Source organism: Salmo salar, chromosome 25 (assembly GCF_965601325.2).
Source record: "Salmo salar chromosome 25, fSalSal1, whole genome shotgun sequence".
In the NCBI taxonomy this organism is placed as follows: Eukaryota; Metazoa; Chordata; class Actinopteri; order Salmoniformes; family Salmonidae; genus Salmo; species Salmo salar.
Window position 1 is genome coordinate 17,604,603 of NC_138315.1, and position 12,408 is coordinate 17,617,010.

Below are 12,408 nucleotides of genomic sequence, written 5' to 3' on the forward strand. Positions count from 1 at the left end.
TCACAGGAGGGTGCTGAGGGGAGGCTGGAACCACACACTGCAAAAAGTTACATCTAAGCAAGCCTATACAGTGAGGGGGAAAAGTATTTGATCCCCTGCTGATTTTGTACGTTTGCGCACTGACAAAGAAATTATAAGTCTATAATTTTAATGGTAGGTTTATTTGAACAGTGAGAGACAGAATAACAACAAAAAAATCCTGAAAAACACGTCATAAATTGATTTGCATTTTAATGAGGGAAATAAGTATTTGACCCCCTCTCAATCAGAAAGATTTCTGGCTCCCAGGTGTCTTTTTATACAGGTAACGAGCTGAGATTAGGAGCACACTCTTAAAGGGAGTGCTCCTAATCTCAGTTTGTTACCTGTATAAAAGACACCTGTCCACAGAAGCAATCAATCAGATTCCAAACTCTCCACCATGGCCAAGACCAAAGAGCTCGGGGACAAGATTGTAGACCTACACAAGGCTGGAATGGGCTACAAGACCATCGCCAAGCAGCTTGGTGAGAAGGTGACAACAAAGAAAGACAAAAGAACTGTCAATCTCCCTCGGCCTGGGGCTCCATGCAAGTGCTCACCTCGTGGAGTTGCAATGATCATGAGAACAGTGAGGAATCAGCCCAGAACTACATGGGAGGATCCTCTCAATGATCTCAAGGCAGCTGGGACCATAGTCACCAAGAAAACAATTGGTAACACACTACGCCGTGAAGGACTGAAATCCTGCAGCGCCTGCAAGTTCCCCCTGCTCAAGAAAGCACATATACATGCCCGTCTGAAGTTTGCCAATAAACATCTGAATGATTCAGAGGACAACTGGGTGAAATTGTTGTGGTCAGATGAGACCAAAATGGAGCTCTTTGGCATCAACTCAACTCGCTGTGTTTGGAGGAGGAGGAATGCTGCCTATGACCACAAGAACACCATCCCCACCGTCAAACATGGAGGTGGAAACATTATGCTTTGGGGGTGTTTTTCTGCTAAGGGGACAGGACAACTTCACCGCATCAAAGGTACGATGGACGGGGCCATGTACCGTCAAATCTTGGGTGAGAACCTCCTTCCCTCAGCCAGGGCATTGGAAATGGGTCGTGGATGGGTATTCCAGCATGACAATGACCCAAAACACACGGCCAAGGGAACAAAGGTGTGGCTCAAGAAGAAGCACATTAAGGTCCTGGAGTGGCCTAGCCAGTCTCCAGACCTTAATCCCATAGAAAATCTGTGGAGGGAGCTGAAGGTTCGAGTTGCCGAACGTCATCTTCGAAACCTAAATGACTTGGAGAAGATCTGCAAAGAGGAGTGGGACAAAATCCCTCCTGAGATGTGTGCAAACCTGGTGGCCAACTACAAGAAACGTCTGACCTCTGATTGCCAACAAGGGTTTTGCCACCAAGTACTAAGTCATGTTTTGCAGATGGGTCAAATACTTATTTCCCTCATTAAAATGCAAATCAATTTATAACATTTTTGACATGCGTTTTTCTGAATTTTTTTGTTATTCTGTTTCTCACTGTTCAAATAAACCTACCTTTTAAAATTATAGACTGATCATTTCTTTGTCAGTGGGCAAATTTACAAAATCAGCAGGGGATCAAATACTTTTTCCCCCTCACTGTATATTGTATTGAATGAATATTCACTTAGTTCTATATATACATACAGTGCCAGTAGAAAGTTTGGACACCTACTCATTCCGTTCTGCAGCGATACGCCATCCCATCTGGTTTGCGCTTAGTAGGACTATCATTTGTTTTTCAACAGGACAATGACCCAAAACACACCTACAGGCTGTGTAAGGGCTATTTAACCAAGAAGAGTGATGGAGTGCTGCATCAGATGACCTGGCCTCCACAATCACCTGACCTTAACCCAATTGTGAGAGACTGCAGAGTGAAGGAAAAGCAGCCAACAAGTGCTCAGCATATGTGGGAACTCCTTCAAGAAAGTTGGAAAAGCATTCCCCGAGAAGCTGGTTGAGGGAATGCCTTGATGACAGCTTTGCACACACAGCAATGGGTGGCTACTTTGAAGAATCTGAAATATACAATATATTTTGATTTTTTTAACACTTTTTTGGGGTTACTACATACAGTTGAAGTCGTAAGCTTACATACACTTAAATTGGAGTCATTAGAACAAGTTTTTAAACCACTCCACAAATTTCTTGTTAACAAACTATAGTTTTGGCAAGTCGGTTAGGACATCTACTTTGCATTTTTCCAACAATTGTTTACCGATTTATTTCACTTATATTTCACTTATAATTCACTGTATCACAATTCCAGTTGGTCAGAAGTTTACATATACTAAGTGCCTTGTAAAATTCCAGAAAATGATGTCATGGCTTTAGAAGCTTCTGATAGGGTAATTGACATCATTTGAGTCAATTGGAGGTTTACCTGTGGATATATTTCAAGGCCTACCTTCACACTCAGTGCCTCTTTGCTTGACATCAAAGGGAAAATCAAAAGAAATCAGCCAAGACCTCAGAATAACAATTGTAGACCTCCACAAGTCTGGTTCATCCTTGGGAGCAATTTCCAAATGCCTGAAGGTACCATGTTCATCTGTACAAACAATAGTACGCAAGTATAAACACCATGGACCATGCAGCCATCATACCGCTCAGGAAGGAGACGCATTTTGTCTCCTAGAGATGAACGTACTTTGGTGCGAAAAGTGCAAATCAATCCCAGAACAACAGCAAAGGACCTTGTGAAGATGCTGGAGGAAACGGGTACAAAAGTATCTATATTCACAGTAAAACAAGTCCTATATCGTTATAACTTTAACGGCCGCTCAGCAAGGAAGAAGCCACTGCTCCAAAACCGCCATAAAACTGCACATGGGGACAACGATCGTACTTTTTGGAGAAATGTCCTCAGGTCTGATGAAACAAAAATAGAACTGTTTGGCCATAATGACCATCTTTATGTTTGGAGGAAAAGGGGGAGGCTTGCAAGCCGAAGAATACCATCCCAACCGTGAAGCACGGGGGTGGCAGTATCATGTTGTGGGGGTGCTTTGCTGCAGAAGGGACTGGTGCACTCCACAAAATAGATGGCATCATGAGGATGTTAACTTATGTGGATGTATTGAAGCAACATCTCAAGACATCAGTCAGGAAGTTAAAGCTTGGTTGCAAATGGGTCTTCCAAATGGACAATGACCCCAAGCATACTTCCAAAGTTGTGGCAAAATGGCTTAAGGACAACAAAGTCAAGGTATTGGAGTGGCCATCACAAAGCCCTGACCGCAATCCTATAGAACATTTGTGGGCAGAACTGAAAAAGTGTGTGCGAGCAAGGAGGCCTACAAACCTGACTCAGTTACATCAGCTCTGTCAGGAGGAATGGGCCAAAATTCACCCAACTTATTGTGGGAAGCTTGTGGAAGGCTACCTGAAACATTTGACCCAAGTTTTAAAAAAATAATAATTGCCAAGTGCTACCAAATACCTAGTGTATGTAAACTTTTGACCCACTGGGAATGTGATGAAAGAAAGAAAAGCTGAAATAAACAATTCTCTCTACTATTATTCTGACATTTCACATTCTTATAATAAAGTGGTCATCCTAACTGACCTAAGAAAGGGAATTGTTACTAGGATTAAATGTCAGGAATTGTGAGAAACTGAGTATAAATGTATTTGGCTAAGGTGTATGTGAACTTCTGACTTCAACTGTATGTGTTATTTCATAGTTTTGATTTCTTCACTATTATTCTACAATGTAAAAATGAAGAAAAACCCTTGAATGAGTAGGTGTCCAAACTTTTGACTGATTGTGTATGTGTGTGAATATATATATGTATATGTATATTATATATATAAATACAGTTTAGACATTGTTAATGTTGTACATGACTATTGTAGCTGGAAACGGCAGATTATTTTATGGAATATCAACATAGGTGTACAGAGGCCCATTATCAGCAATCATCACTCCTGTATTCCAATGGCACGTTGTGTTAGCTAATCCAAGTTGATCATTTTAAAAGGCTAATTGATCATTAGAAAACCCTTTTGCATTTACGTTAGCACAGCTGAAAACTGTTGTGCTAATTAAAGAAGCAATACAACTGGCCATCTTTAGACTAGTTGAGTATCTGGAGCATCAGCATTTGTGGGTTCGCTTACAGGCTCAAAATGGCCAGAAACAAAGCACTTTCTTCTTAAACTTGTCAGTCTATTCTTGTTCTGAGAAATGAAGGCTATTCCATGCGATAAGTTGTCAAGAAACTGAAGATCTCGTACATCGCTGTGTACTACTCCCTTCACAGAACAGCATAATCTGGCTCTAACCAGAATAGAAAGAGTGCGAGGCCCCGGTGCACAACTGAGCAAGAGGACAAGTACATTAGAGTGTCTAGTTTGAGAAACAGACGCCTCACAAGTACTCAACTGGCAGCTTCATTAAATAGTACTCGCAATACACCAGTCTCAACGTCAACAGGCGACTCCGGGATGCTGTCCTTCTAGGCAGAGTTCCTCTGTCCAGTGTCTGTGTTCTTTTGCCCATCTTAATCCTTTGTTTTTATTGGCCAGTCTGAAATCTGGCTTTTTCTTTGCAACTCTACCTTGAGGCCAACATCCTGGAGTCTCCTCTTCACTGTTGACGTTGAGACTGGTGTTTGGGCCGACCAAAAATGTTCTAAGCAGAAAAAAAAAAGAAAAAAAGGTTCAAATAAGCAAAATTATCTGCCAATGACATTGAATATTTTAGCTTGGAAAGAAACACTTGAAAAAAACAACTTTTAAGTGAATTATCATTCATTATAAGCTTGTTGATTCGAGCTCTGACTACTGATTGGTTGACAGCTGTGGTATAACAGACCATATATCACGGGTATGACAAATCATTCATTTTTATTGCTCTAAATGCATTGGTAAACAGTCTATAATAGCACTAAGACACCTCTGGGGTTTGTGGTATATGGCTAATGTACCACGGCTAAGGGCTGTATCCGAGCAATTTGCGTTGCGTTGTTTATAAGAACAGCCCTTAGCCCTTGTATATTGGCCCTATATTATACAAACCCCTGAGGTGCCTTATTGCTTAAATATAAGATATTTACTGTAGACTAGTTTAGATTTCACTTTTTGCAGTGCACAGAGGAGGCTCTTTGAATCACCAACATCATCCTTCCATCCTCAGGACCATATACTAACCAGGTACATATCAGTCACCACCTTCATACAGCAATATCACATTGCAACACCCATGTGTTACAAATACCCATGGTTTATTTTCAAGTCCTACCATAGACTTGGACTACTTACGTGTGTCCCAAACTCTGAGGAGCTGTATATAATATAAATATTAAAATGTACATAATATACATGATACATTTTGAATATGTTGTATTGACTTAAATTATCATTGTATTTAGCAGAACCTTTGCTTCCATATTTTGGCAATAATAAACCTTTTGAATGACAAGCTGACAATCAACTATCAAATCTGTTATTTTACTGCTGCTCTGAATGGCGTTTTTCACTAAGGAGGGGGGAAAACAACAGATCTCTTGCACAAGCAGGTTGAAGGGAGCGGGCCTCTTTGTTTTTAGTTTTATTTAACCAGGTAAGTTGACTGAGAACCCATTCTCATTTACAGCAACAACCTGGGGAATAGTTACAGGGATGAATGAGACAATTGTAATCTGGGGATGATTAGGTGACCGTGATGGTATGAGGGCCAGAATGGGAATTTAGCCAGGACACCAGGGTTAACGTCCCATCCGAAAGACAGCACCCTGCACAGGGCAATGTCCCCAATCAGTGCCCTAGTGCATTGGGAAAACATTTTTTGACCAAAGGTAATGGTGCCTCCTACTGGCCATCCAACAGCATCTGGTCTCCCATCCAGGGACCAACCAAGACCAACCCTGCTTAGCTTCAGAAGCAAGCCAGCAGTGGGAATGTAGGGTGGTATGCTGCTTCGGCACAATCGTCAACTGTATCTCAAGAAAGTCTTGCAATAACTTGCGAGAGGAGAGAGCTTGTTATGCATTTTTCGAGAATGACCGTAATTAATCATGATTTCTTAACTGTAGCCAAGGCCCTACTACATTTTGCATGGCTTGCAATCAGTTAATTCTCACTCAGGGATTATTTTACAGCCTGGCAGTGGAACAGCTGTTACATTCACTCTGAATTTGAATCTGAATAATAAAAGCTTTTTGAGGAAGGTGAATTTTTTTTCTTCTTGCACTCCATTTGATATGAAGGCACACCATCCTAATAATTACTTGACGTTAGACTAGGATTTTTGTATCGATACATTTCTGAGATTTGGTATTCAATGACGTGACAAATCATTAGACCCACTAGTTCTGACTATATACTGTGCATTCAAAAAATATTCAGACCCCTTGACTTTTTCCACATTTTGATACATTACAGCCATATTCTAAAATGGATTACATTCTGTTTTTCCCGCCTCAATCTACATACAATACTCCATAATGACAAAGCAAAAACTGGTGTTTAGAATTTTTTGCAAAAATGAATAAAATAAAAACTAAAATAGGGCATTTACAAAAGTCTTCAGACCCTTTACTCAGTTCTTTGTTAAAGCACATTTAGCGATTACAGCCTCAGGTTGTCTTAGGTATGACGCTACAAGCTTGGCACACCTGTATTTGGGGAGTTTCCCTCATTCTTCTTCTCAAGCTCTGTCAGGTTGGATGGGGAATGTCGCTGCACAGCTATTTTCAGGTCTCTCCAGAGATGTTCAATCGGGTTCAAGTCCGGGCTCTGGCTGGGCCACTATGGTGGCTAATTTCTGCATTACCAAATGAGGAGAGTTACAAACACACCAGTCTGAGTTAAACTACATATTTAATAATTAAGATACTTTTGCAAAAGCACTTGACCTTCAATAATGCACTCTCTCGAATGAACCATTGAAAAAGGGAGGTTCCAACACAATGGCTACTGAGATATTTTAAAGCAAATATCCACCCCCCTTTGACATGACAAACCACAGACATTTTGGAACAGTTCACAAAGAAAGACTGTTTACTTTAGAGAGGAGTATCCACAGCCAGATAGCATTCGCTATAAATTATCGTTCAGTTTGATCCCTAATGATGAGGTTCTAATCTCGTCCCTGGTACTTCATAGAACAAAAACACCATTTCATCCAATGGCATATATCAATTGTCAACTCTAGATACTCCCATCTCAAGCAAACCCCCTCTTGACCCCACTCCTGGACAAGCTCACTGAGGTTAGTGACTTGCGCACAGACATTGTGGAGACAAATAATTGGTTCCCCATTAATCACGCCATCCCTTCACATGGTTTAAGAATAGGTAAAGACACATTCACATATGAAGACAATGTTTCATTCTGTCCTCCTTTCTTGCTGATATTCTGCATAGCAACAGAGACATGTAAAAAACAAGTCTGACCTCTCCCCTCTCTGGGCCCCAAGTGACTGAGCCCCAGCTAAGGGAAACGTGCAACTGAAACATAGAGTCCAAAGGACACTTTCTTATGACAAGTATCTCACATAAGCATATTATACTAATAAAACATCTTCATTATCCATGTTACCCAACTAATTCTGATTCATCCACCACATTCCCCTCTCAAGGGACTCCGTCCCTTCTAGAGAATCAGAACAGGAACGTTACAGCGGAACCAGTGTCTAAACACAGGCTGCATCACAACAGAAAATACAGTCATCCCCTCTCAACTTAAAAGAAAATCACAAGATTTAAGAACATTCATTCACATAGAAAATACATATATTCTACATAAACCAAAAATCACAAACATATAACTCATTGCATGGGGTCCTGCACATGACATCCCAAGAAACTCAGCACTGTCTCTTATTACCATCCCCCAACATTTACTAAGCACTCTAGCAATTTGTCAGGGAAGGCTATGATACACAGTCATCTGCACGAATCCACGAAGAAAAACAAAAAATGCATACAGTTTGAGATTCCAAGCTATATTTTCCATAGACAGTAAAAAGCACATGTTTAATGCATAATGCAGTGCATGCAACAATGGAGTTTAATAAAATAAGCTTTAGTTATCTATCACACTCCAATGGATAAGCATAGTATGTTGGAAATGACTATTTCCATCCCAGAAACTAAAATTAGCATATCTTGTTGTACAAATCCGGGTAGTGACTCCTAGTTAAAGTAAAATGTATTCCCTTGGTGCCTGATGAACATGACCCAAGACAAACATCATGATTCCACTATTTATAAGGCAATGCCTATAGATCCAATAGATTAGGATCATTTACAATCTCCAGACCAGAGTTCACCCATGGCAGTCACCATGGCATGCTTATAATAGCATCAACATCCTTAGTTCATAACAACAATCAAAACAATCAATCCCTAATACATTAATTTCTTCACTCATATAGATATTAACATACTCAACTCAAATCAATCCTTCAGTTTTAAAAATCATTACATTTCCAAATAAAATCATAATTAGAACCCAGTTAATTATCCAACCAAAATGTTAAAATTACATTGCTCAGTGATTCAAATTGGTACTATCACTCAAAGTAAAAACTCAATTTAAACACACATCAACATTAGCAGAATGTACATTCATTTTAACATCCAGTATAATTATCCCATAATTTCTACTATTAACAATTTTATCACGATTATTCTACAGATCAGTATCTCAATGCATTCTTAATCTAAATTACTATAATTTTAAGTGGTGTAGACCTCTATAATCAACCTGATACCTCAAAAATCTAAACAGTTTTGGGCACAGTTGACCAAACCCCTCTCTCCAGGCACTGATTCTTCTGGCGTCCTCTTCGTTCTTCTTCAGATAGCTTTAAAGTTCAAAGTGAATGGCCCATTATAATGTCCCAATGTCAATGTTTCACCTTAGACGCCCATTATGTCTTGTCCATTCATCAACCAGTATACCAGCAACATAAGAGAAGTTTAGAACAGCACCTTTCCCCATTCTCACTCCACGTGGACTCCTCTCACACTCCTGAGAGAAACATGAGAGAAAAGCAGTTGATAGCTTAGATCGGATACTGTACACTGGCTCGGCCATTCCTCTCGGTAGAAATGGTTCGGACAGGGCCATATTTAACGCCTTCGTCACTCCTTCAGCCAATTAGAGGGGGATTGAGGTACACACACTTTTCGGTCCAATTATCTCTTCCATGCATTAAGATACCGTCTGATGTCACTTTTCATGATAACCTCGAAAGAACAGATCAGAACAACAGTTTAGTTCAGTTCATTAACTACATGATAAATTATTACTTTTACCAATTATTCTTAATACAAATGTCTAAACATAATTCAAAGAGAATAACAACACATTCTATTGAAACTATTCTTTCAAATTGGCTTATACTTCCCATCACAATTTCAACTCCATCGCAGAGCCACAGAATCAGGAAGTTAGACCTGTAACCCATCAGGAATAGAACAGAACAAACAACACAACAATACACTCCTTCACATATCACTCAAGGTGTGTAAACTTCAATCCAAATTTCAAAGAACTGAATCCAAAACCTCAAAAGACTGTATCCAAAACCTCAAAGGACTGTATCCTCCCCCATTTTTTTTTAACACATAACTCTCCATGAGAGTAATGTATTAAAAAATACTACTACTGGTCAAAAGATAAAACAACATTTCAAATAACATAATCGAATGAAAATCACAACGCTGAAAACCTCCACAAAGAAAAATTATTTTACCCATATGGTCATAGGAAAATAGACTTATCAGCCTACCCTTAGTTAAAGGCAATGCCCTCTATCACATAGACATATTTGTAATTTGGACCTAAGAACTTTAAATTCCATCATAATTATAAATGTAACGAATTACCTTGAAATCAGTATAACAAATGACCTAAAATGTAATATCCAAATGACTTTCCCATGAGGCTGATCAGACCACAAAGGAAAGCCCAGATACAGGTCATTAGTCAAACCACCCTTCACAGAAATGTTTCTTACTATTTTAGATAAATTAAAGAAAAACCCTCAAACATTTTCTGCATCTTGTATCACAGGTCCCCAGAACATTTCATTTTCCAAAAAATCCACATCTTTAATTAAAACTCAGGGGGAATTTTTTTTCTAAAAATGTCACGTGTATACCCCTTTAAGATATCTTAGCACTAAGTCAAATGGAAAACTCACCAACCCCACAGGAAATAGAAAAACAAAACATACTATTTTAAAAACACCAACAAATAGTAATAACAAATGTGTTGTGTGTGGGTATTTACAAACCCTAAAGTAAAAACAAACAAAACATTGCCAGGTCTTTTCCATTTTGGTAGTTTACAGCCTCAATCTCACTCACGCAAGATTATAGCCCCAGGAAACATTCCAAAGAGAGACAATGAAATCCCCATTTTCCCAAAGAAAAAAAAACACAAAACACTTCGTTAGCATTCATTATACTACACTGATTCAGAAACCCAGAAGTTAACTACAAACAAAACCTAATAATAATTCCACTGTACTCCCTCAAATCATTAATCATTAGTTTTAATCTACATCAATGTATAGGTATGCTTAATTGACCATGCGTTACCCTTAGATACAATTATCCTGGTATCATTACTAGACCAATGTCCAACAAATATGTGCTAGCTTTTTTCACCTTTGGATTGTTCCTGTTACCCCACTAAATGAAAAAAATATATACTGTCGCAAATGTAGTACATTTCTCAGCATAAGGAATCAGCAATATTTAATCCCAGTCATTTAATAAAATGTAGTTTGAGACGTGTTCTCCCATGTCTCCTTTAACATACATACTTTAGTTGACGTCCATCCGTCCCGGAGGAAAGAATCATACTCAAACACATCAGACAATACAATGTTTAATTAAGTGAAAACACCAAAAATAAACAATAACCAGTAAACAATAAACAAACCTATAACCTCTTTCCAGCAATCAAATCATTTCAACCTGTTGCATAAATGTAGTAAAAACAAACCTGGTCGTTTAACAAAACTAAAACCTTTCAAAAGTTGATGTCTTATCAGCGTAAAGAATCAAAACTAACTTTTTCCACTCATAATATACAATGTTTTCATTCCCAAAAGGTCAATACTGTTCAGCTCGTACATGAATGATCTTCCTTCTGTCTGTACAGGGTCTGAAGTTCCAACGTATGCAGATGATACATTGATCAATGCATGCAAATAACAAACAAGCTACACAAGAACTCACTACTGTAATTGTTCAGATGACAAAGTTGCTCAGAGACTCATGTATGCATCTCAATAAAACGTTTTAAAAAAAAACACAGTCTGCATGTTCCTCACAAATAAAACAACTGATGCCCCTGAGACCGATGTCTATGTATCAGGGGAAAGTTCCACGTGATATCTGATTTTAAGTTCCACTGCATCATACTTGATTCCAACCTCTCTTTTAAAAGCAAATTAAAAAGGTAATTCAAATAACCAAATGCAACCTAGCTAATTTCCAGAACATATGAAATTGTTTTACTACAGAGGTAACAAAACTATACTTCAAATATCAGAGCGAGTGACGTCACCGATTGAAACGCTATTAGCGCGCACCACCGCTAACTAGCTAGCCATTTCACATCGGTTACACTCACCCCCCTTACAAAGAGCGCGTCCTCGCGCTAGCTTGCGACTCTACGTCTTACAGGAACGCGCATACCGGCCAAGCACACGCACAACTGTGATTAATTTGCACTGTCCCTGTAAAATAAAATTAACTCAACCTGCAATTCACTGTACTGATCTTACATTGTTCCACATATTGGAAACAGAGTATAATGTTTGAATACATAAACTTCCTTTTCAAATTCACTGGTGTTACCTAAACATTCAAACCAAGAATCAATAACCAGCATTCTATCACAAAATGTTTCCTTCTAGCCAAACATAGCCCAAGCATAGCCCAGCGCACAGAACCAATTCTCTTCTTATCTTTATTCTTTACCCGTAAGCAAAAATATAACCCACTATTCAAACAACGTTCTGCCTTACCTCTATCGTAAGATTAAAACCAAACTTTACAACTTCCTCTTCTCTTTCGGCTTCACACTTATGAAATGTCCAAGACTTTAAAAATAACATGTAAATCGCCAAATTTATAAAATACTTCATTCAACTCTTTCTCTGTATGTCATTTCCAGCAACAGACAACGTATTGTATCAAAATTGGTCTCGCTATTATTTTGAATGAATTAGTCTTTCAATTTAAACTAATCAAGCTATCAAAACGTTAAGTTTATATCTTAAACAAACACTAACAACCGTATCTTTCCAGGAAAAACATATGAATAGTTGAATTACAATCAAAAACACAGATTTTAGTCCATTAGCCAGGAAATGAACTCATGCCTCCTGCATGGCAGGCAATAATTCTACCCCT